Below are 9115 nucleotides of genomic sequence, written 5' to 3' on the forward strand. Positions count from 1 at the left end.
CTAAGCCAGTAGGCCAGCATTTCTGAAGAGCTCAATATCCTATTTTGGAATACCTAAAAAAAAGTGACAAGCCTTCCAAAGAGCTTGGCACTGCTCTGCAGCAGAATGCAAACCTGGAGTTTAAGCTCAGCAGGGTTGCTTGCACGAGCCAGACAAGAATGATCTGGCTTCCAGCATGTACTGTATCTGGAGAAGGTTCGTACTTGTTTCCCGAGATTGTCATAAATCGGGCCATTCGCAGATGGCTGGGTTGTTCCTTCTGCCCCCAGACCCAGACTGACGTGGGGAGCAGCTTGCTTGCCACAACAGCGGATTCTGAGACACTCAGCAAAAGCATCAGCTTGCAAAGCGTCTGAATTCAACCAGCTCTAATCAGCAGTTCAGACAGGACTGCCTTCTCCACCTGGTCAGAAGTGTTTACAGACAAAAACAATATGCTAGTGTTTCCCTGATATTTATATTAATAAACTGTGGAAGGAAATCAGCATTAGGAAGAAAAACAGCGTATAATTGCTATAGACGAGTATTGCAAAACAGCCAATTTGTCTGTGATTCAAATGAAAAATTACTATTACTCTGCTTTCCTTCGCCATCTTCTGTGTCAGAGCCCATTATCAGTCTTATTCCTGGTCTAGAGTCTGGGAATAATAGTTTAATACCCAGCAGGAAGTGGGTATGTTGACATAATAACTGAAATGTACACATTTCGGTTGAATAATTACTCCCGTTCAAGGTAGGAAGGTCATGGAGCCATCACAAATCTAGCTTTGGCAAAAAGTTCAGTTTTAGACAGTGTTAGAAACTGCTGTGGGAAAGCAACACTCAAATAGAAAAAGATAATCATTGTATGAAACACTGTACTTTAAATAAGTTACAGAAGTTTCTTATCATAAAGCAAAACAAATTATGAATTAATTACCTTTTACTGTTGAACACAGGAAAGTTAAGGGTTTCTTAACCCAGTACTCTGAGATATTGTCAGGGTTTTTTTCTAGTCCATGTAAGAAAATGCTTCAAGCCATGACTCATTACACTGGCCAGCTTCAGACCTCTAAATAACCCTCAACAACAGTGTAAAAAAAAAAAAAACAAAAGAAGAAAAAAAAAAGAAAAAATGCTCAAGAATGTTATCTAATACCATTAGGGTGAATTATTAATGGAGGTGGGAAAAGTCCTAATGACTAAAAATCCTCTCCCGAAAAAATATCTTGGTTAGTGCTCTTGTACATCTCCATCCCATTGCCAAAGAAGCTTGTTCAAGGAATCATTGAAAGCTCAGTCTATGTCTGCACCTCTGCTTGAATTCAGGATCAGCCTGCACTGCTACAGAGACACAGACAGTCGTTTGCCTTCTCACTCCACTAGCACAGAGCAGCACAGCCAGCCCAGTGCAGAACAGGAAACTCTACCTGAAAAACAGGATAGGCTCCAGTGGCGACATGGACTCACGTGATATAACCACTTGGGATTGTCAAACTCTGAGAGAACAAATGACAAGAGGAAGTGCTTGGAGAGAGAAAGACACAAAATCAGGGAGCCAGGGTCCAAACCTGGTGACACTGTACACGAAGTTCAATACTGAAAATGTCACCACTCCCAAAAACTGCCAGCAAGCTTTTCGGAGGGCTCAGCAGGCTGAACTCTTCTGGAAGCCTCACTGGGAGAAGAGCCTTTCTGGGAATACAGACCAGTGGGAGTGGGACCAGCTAAAAGATGCAGCAACAGTATAGGAGGCCCGTTCTACAGGTTCTTCTGAATTTTGCTGATGCAATGCATGTATCTAAAACTGCCTCCTCAGAACAAAACTAAACTGCCTCCAGTCAATTTCCAAACATGTTGAAGGAGAGGCCCACGGGAAATGGATGAAAGCAAAGAGGTTTTTTTTAGTGAGTTGGTGTTCCTTAGTCATGGATAACTTATTTTTTGTGCAGCTGTTACTCTCTTTGTTGATACCAACTGCACCTTTCCTGTACTTTCGTCAGGAAGCAAAGATTTGTGCATTGGTTGTCTCCCGACTGCTCTCATTTATAACATGCTGCCATAATTCCAGTTTCGTGCCTCTAATTCTACTGTTCTTGTTACAAAAGGTGTTATTTTTTGACAATAGATGATCATCTTCTCTCTGGGGTGCTGTTGCAAAGCAAAAAAATTGATGCTGTGAGGCTCATAGTGTTGTTTCTGAACAACAGGAAAAGGTCATCCAAGCTCACTCCAATTTATTCAGACTGCCAACCTGTATAACACTCTCATCTCAGAGATGCTCTCACTTTAAGGGTATGTCACAATGGACTTGATTATTTTTTTTTATTCCAGATAATTAAAGGAAGAAAGACGCAGATACTGCCATTTCTGTAGACAAAAGCAAACTTCCTACACTGTTACCCAAACTGTATGACATTTTTAAAAATAATGACCCAAAAAGTCTTTGTGATTACTGCTACCAACCAGTAATGTTTGAGAACAGTATAGAACTGGGGAACTGGTAGGACTGTCAAGTATGTAGAGGATCTGATCTCCAGGACATTGGCAATTTAAAAGAGGAAGGCTTGTGTTATAGATGGTAAATCTTTCATGCTGAAGGTCTTCAAAGAGATGTTTTCCTCAAAACGTGGTTCCAGCTGCCATTGCAGAACAAAGGTAAGGGGTACAGAGCATTCAGGTTCTCTTTCTGCATCGCTCTCATCAACATAGTTTGGTAGCAGTTAAAGACCAGCCTAGTTTTATCAACATTTTTTCCGTAAGAGTTCAAGACTGCTCACTTCAAGAGGGGTTGCAGGAGAGTTCCTGTTGCAGTGCCGAGAGGCACAAAGGAACTCTGGCCCTGTAGGAAGTGGGGAAATAACCTTTTTACTGCCATTTTTCAAGGCTTTTGATTGTCTTTTAAAGCATGAGTTCCACCCTGACAGCTGTGACTTAAATGGGTTATGTCCTATTTGGAAAGCAAGACTGTTCCTGGGCTATCATTCATAACGCAGCTCATGTCAAAGACCAGCAGGTTCAGGTCAGGGCTGGGTGCAGTTAGGATGGGGACAGGGGAAGTTGCTAGCCACAGGGAAAGAGTGATGGAGCTTGCAAAGAACACGTGCTTCGTCCTGTAGTAGCCAGCTTAATGCTTCCATTTCTTCCCACTCTGTTCCTTCTCACCCAGGTGATAAATTCGTATTTTATGAAAGCATTTCTGTGCTACAGAGATGAGGACATGATTCCAGAGTTGCATACTCAGGAGAGGCCAAAAGGTCAAAAAACTATGAAGACTCAGTTCCCTCCTTTTCTAAGACCTACTGAAGCAAAACCCTGAAGTGTATGCTTGATTTGAACACCTCTAATATCACTGGGAAAGAACTTTTTCCCAGCAGTTTCAGCAGCAGGAGGTAATTGGAGGACATAACATAGAACAGTGTTTTCAAGGCAAACTTGTTTTCAGTTACCTGCTGAGCAGCACAAATACACTCATTCTGGTTATGCTGGTATGATCAGTCAAACACAGACCTCCAACAGCGGCTTCTGCTCACTGACAGGTGCTGAGGATGCTCACACCATCCTTGGATATAATTCACTAGCAAACATTTCTGGGTTTTTGTAGTCTCAGGAAAAACTCGGTTTGGAGTGTTCACCTGGTGCCAAATAATGGTTCGTTACTAGCACATGAGAGAAAGACACAAGCAAAGAAAAAATCTTTTGTGCAGACTGTTTTTCATTGTAGTGAAGGCATGATTTTTCACGGCGGCTTCAAGTCAAGCACTACTTCAGTAAACATGAAAAAATAAGATAAGTAAATATTTGCAGCCATTTAGTTTTGTTGTCTGACACAAGTAATTGCCCTATATAACATAAGGAAAATCAGATGGGTATTCATAGTCCCAAATACAAGCAAAATGTATTAAATGTATTCCAGCCTTGCCAACTTCAGGTGGCCCTGTTCATACTGCAACAGAGCTTGATTTTGGTGGAGCTTTAGAATGCATCAGGAATTGTTTTGCAGACTTTGTGTGGGGAGTATGCCCATCATCCTCTACAAAAGAAAAGGCCAGGTGGTTACATGTTCCTTATTAGGTAACTAATGGCTATGAAATCTTCCAGATCCTCTTGCATCTAAACAGGCATTCCTTCAACAAGTTTCTTGGCCCTTTGCTTGATGTGAGTCCCCTTCTTTGAGGAGATGGAGAGGGAACAAGAGGAATACATACAGGAAAAGTCCACCTTTTCCAGTTGCCAGTGTCCAGCCAGACATCATGGTTGATAAAAGTATCTTTTCCCTTTTTTTTTCCTGAGTGCTGTGAACCTTTAGGAAGCACAAACTTCTGTAAATCCACTTAATCTCTTGTCTTTGTTTTCTTCCAGTGATAAGATTCCCCCCCCCCACCATGAAGTGATATACTATTTCAAGACAGGACACTTAAAATGTTAGCCACCAAACCTGAAAAAATTCTGCTATTTTGCTCCATCTTACCCCTATTTTTACTCACTAATCTATAACGCTTAACATTCTGAGGTCTTTCAGAATCACAAATGCATTCTAAGAAATCCCTCTTTTCTACTTTGTAGCTTCTAAAGATAACGAATTTATCATGTACAAGCCAAGTGCCTTCCTGATCTCTTTTAGATGAATTGAAACATTCCAAACAACGTTTTTGCTTCCTGTGCAAATGACGTAGGAGATGTTACAGCAGACTGCAATCTAAGCCACTTGCAATAACCATTTAATGCTTTAATTTTTTCCATAATACGTAATTTGGGACTCCTGCACAGGGAAGTAGGAAGTGCATGGACAACCAACATAGCTAAAAGCTTTTCAATTAGCCCAATACATAGTTCAGTGTAATTAACATTGGAATGACTTTGGATTTATAGTTTTTCAAGCCAGCTCCTGAAACAGCATGTAGAACTTCACTTTCATAATAGTTTAAGCATTAAAAGTCTCCCCATTCCCACTGGAGCAGGGAAGCTCTGAAGCAAGTTTCTTTCCTTCTAGCATCAGGGCAACACTAATGATGACATGACAGTTTCCCTGACGCTATCATGGGAAGTAGGGTAGAGGAACATGGATCTTTGATTTTCTGTCCTTATTTGAAAGCAAGGTCATGCTATTAGACCCTCCTAAAAAACACTTCAGGGAATTAGAAAGTTTTACTAGAGAAGTGAAGTAACAGAATGAAGACATGTTAATCCTCTGGCTCACTACCCTGTGCCACACACAGAGACAAGTCCTAAGAAAAGATTAATACATGCTAAGGTGGAACATATGTATGCTCCTTCTGGGCATTCCTACCTGAGGTTTCCTTTGAGGTGGCTCTTCATCTAGGATGCTGGCTTTTGCTGACAAAATAGCAAAATTCATTACACAACATATGGGAAAATTAGGTCCATAAACAGGATTGCAGATTCTTCTACAGGAGTCTCACACCTACAAGGACAGGCATTGAGCTTAACTTCTGCTACCGTACTTTTAACACTCTTAATGTCAGCTTTCTTCTCCTCTCAGTCAATCCTAGTCCCACTGAATCTGTTAATCCAGGCAAGTCTAGCAGGGCAGCATAGCAGTAAAATAGAGAGCTAACAGTAGGAAAAGTTTGTATAGCTCCATTCTACCAAATTCAGTTCTAAGACTGAGGTCCTAGCCTGGTGTAAATCAAGAATATGTGATGAAGTCTGTGGAGTTAAACTAGTATAAACCCAAAGTGCTTATATGCCAAAAACATCTTTGTTTTACACCAAAGCTGCTACAGGTGATAGTAAAGTATCTGGGCACCTCCAAAACTCCCTCTTTTCTCAGGGGGTTGTGAGAGGCTTCTATTTCCCTTACTATTGCCAGGATTGAATAAACATTGAATGCTTAATTTGAAGATACCCACAAGCTCTTTTGATCATGCTGCATTTATTCTAGAACACATTGCATAATGAATCAAGCAAATTAGTCAATTAAAATTATTTGATTACAGTCTTATGAGCTAGAAGATTAGAATTATATGCTCCCAAGCTGATTTTTGCTTCATGCATATCTTTTTGTGAATGATTATTTAATGGACAGGAAGCTAATTCCAAGGTGGCACTAAGTGCCTCGTGAAGGCTACTGAATACGCTCAGACTCTCTTACAACACCAACTTTATTCTGCACTTTCACAGTGCACCGCAACTCAACATTGTCTTCAGTCAGAGAGCTGTATTAATCTATACTCCTGCAAACAATACAAGCTACTTGCCTTTTGCTACTTTCCCAGATCACCTCACATTCAGGAGTGGAAAACCACAAAGATACCTGATAAAGGGAATTATTTAGCAGAATCAATGGAGCAGAGCATGAGCTGCAATCCAGACGGGTGGGCAGCATCACAAGATCCACTTGTCTGAATATTCCATCCACAGAGATCCAGCTGTGCCATCCAGAGAATCACCTCCTTTCAGAGGCCAGTGCTTTTGAAGTCTTCCAAAACTTCACCTGAGCTTTGTAGAACCCAGTCCTGTACCCACTGGTAAAAGCTGCATTCATTTCAAGGGTAATGTTTCAGTGATGCTATAGTTGGCATGAAGTTTCTCTTGGTGTGCCTGACATAGGTTTACAGTGTGAGCCCTTCTCTATCACTGTTGCGTTAAGCTCCCTTTCCCTGATTTGCACCCCTGCACCCACTTGCACAAGAACCACCTTGCTGTCTGCCTTCCCTCCCCTCCACTTTGTTTTTGTCACCTCTAGACAGCACCTGTATGCAGCAGTGCTGGCTCTGACGCTCACACCCAGGCTGTTAAACCCCGCATAGCTTAGTGTCTTGCAGTTCACTTTACACTGTGCCTGACCTTCAGGGCATACCTCACTAGTAAAGCTGGCATTATGGATGAAAACTTGAATCTTAGGTCCCATTGCACTAAGCACCATAACTTACCATATTCTTCTTTGTGGATTTTATTGGGGGGATATTTGAATACCTGAGTTCTACCAAAATCAGTATGTCAGCAGGAGTCAGGCAAGTAGACATGTGCACATACTTTTCAGCTTGTTCATGTAGGTAACTTGCTCAGTCCCCAGTAAGACCATACCAAGACTATAGTCCTAGAGATCCTATGCCTCTAGTTCCTAGATCCACACATAAATGATCAGATCATCCCTTTTGTCTGAGACTAACCAATCCTACTAATAGCGATAAAAGTTATCAGCACATTTTCTACAGGCAACGCAAGATATCATTTAAATTTTTTGCATTAGTAACAAGGAAAAAAATCACAATTGCATTAATGTCACGACCAAGTTAGAAAAAATAAAGCAGCACACAGACACGACACTCATACTGCCTGCAGCAATAGCTCAGAAGGGCATATGCAGTGTCTTGAATCTAAGCATAGTGCAGGATCTGCGTGAGTTTCTACAAACTGTCATTTTGTCAGCACGTTACAGTAGCCGTTTTTCTTTTTGCAATAGAATTGCTCATTTAGCTGCAGCTGATGCTCTGTTTATATGTGCTGTCCCTGGCTGCTGCAGCCTTCTTTTCTCAACCTTTTTCCCCACAGAGCACTCTTAATTAAATTACTTTGCATTGTAGCCAGACTGCAATGGGATGGGGAGCTACAGCTAGTGCACGGCTTGCGTTTGAGCAAGGAGGAAGCCAGAAAGCAGCACTGACTAGCTAGTCTGGAGAACAGTGCAACCCGTACAGAGTAAGCACACATCTTCCTGTGCAAGAAGACAGCCTCCAGCCACAGAGTACCTGGTTAAAACTAAACCATGATAACAGCAGGAACAGGACTGGGCCCGACATATGCAGAAAAACACATGTTAAAAACCTCTTTGCTTAGCTGAAGTAAGTTTTTCACATATGGGCAATGCAGGTGTTTAATCTCTTTATTGGTTTATTTAATCTGTTACTGTTGCTAGTATTTAATCTTTAAGCTGGGACCTTTAATTCCAGCATTCTGGGTGAACTCTGAACACTTCTCCTTTTTCTACTCATTGTGCCAAGGCCAGATGTGGCGTGTGGAAAGGCAAGTCAGCGTAGCTGTGTCATTTTTTTGCAGTAGGTTGCTGGTGGGTGTTCTGCTCACCACAGCCAGAAAGAAGAGAGCCTGTGCAAAGCTCAGAAGCAGTCAGCAATCTCTGAGGCATTTTGTCATTACAAAGCAGAGCTCTGCAGAGTAGCACCCGCCCAGTGTAACATCAGCAACATGTAAAGCCACTCTCCTTCAAATCTGCAGTACTATCACAGGACCTGTATACTACTCAGCACCAGCTCTGCTGACCTGCCTCAGCTTATGGCATATGAAGCTCTATACGGCCCAAACAGCAGTTATGTATAAGAGCTGTCCTTGACTCAGAATCATATGTTTCCTAAGCCTTAGCTTAAAAAGTAACAAGTACAATGATTCAAAGTACTTGCAGTCTAAATCGAAGATGTGAAACACGGTCGACTGGGTACAATCTGAGCAAGTAACCAAATAAGCTCTAACGTTCAGCCACAAATCCTGTGATTCCTAATTTGGTCTTCTGATTGTTGTAGAGGACAAAGGGTTAATAAGCTTTACAGATGAATCTGGAAACGAAGAGCTGAATCACTTCCTTAGAGAAGACAAATGCTGTTTGTTGGACTGGGGAGTTTTCTGGCACTCAGCTTCATTCACTGTTCGCTACCATATGAAGCCCTTATCCACATGAGTGGGGAGAGGATATGAACTAGCAGGAGTGCCTTGTTAGCCCTGCCTTTTCTGTGGCAAGAGCTTAGCACTGAGAGCTCTAGGTAATTCTGAAAGAACTTCTGCAATCTTTCCCATTATTTAGGAAATGGCCTAGCGAATATGTCAGGTGCCTCCTTCAAGAGAGACAGCGGTTACCAACTAGCAGAACATCAGTCTCAGAAAACAACACATATAATGGAAAATAAAAATCCTGGGAAAAGAATTTTTCCAGACTCAGTAAGGACCTCAGGGAAGAGGCAACTAATCAGAGCAATTGTTAGCAAAAGCAAGCTCAAGTCTGCTAGCTCAACCCATTTATTGGGCTTCTGGATGCAAAGCTGAACTGATTTGCATTGATTTGCAATAGCTTAAAGTTCTCAGGTAATTCCCCAAGTTCCCTCAGGAGTTCAGTCCTATGACTTAGATTAGCTTGTCCCGTTCCCTTCATTCTCCGAATTTC

This window comes from Dromaius novaehollandiae, chromosome 16 (assembly GCF_036370855.1).
Source record: "Dromaius novaehollandiae isolate bDroNov1 chromosome 16, bDroNov1.hap1, whole genome shotgun sequence".
NCBI classification, from domain to species: Eukaryota; Metazoa; Chordata; class Aves; order Casuariiformes; family Dromaiidae; genus Dromaius; species Dromaius novaehollandiae.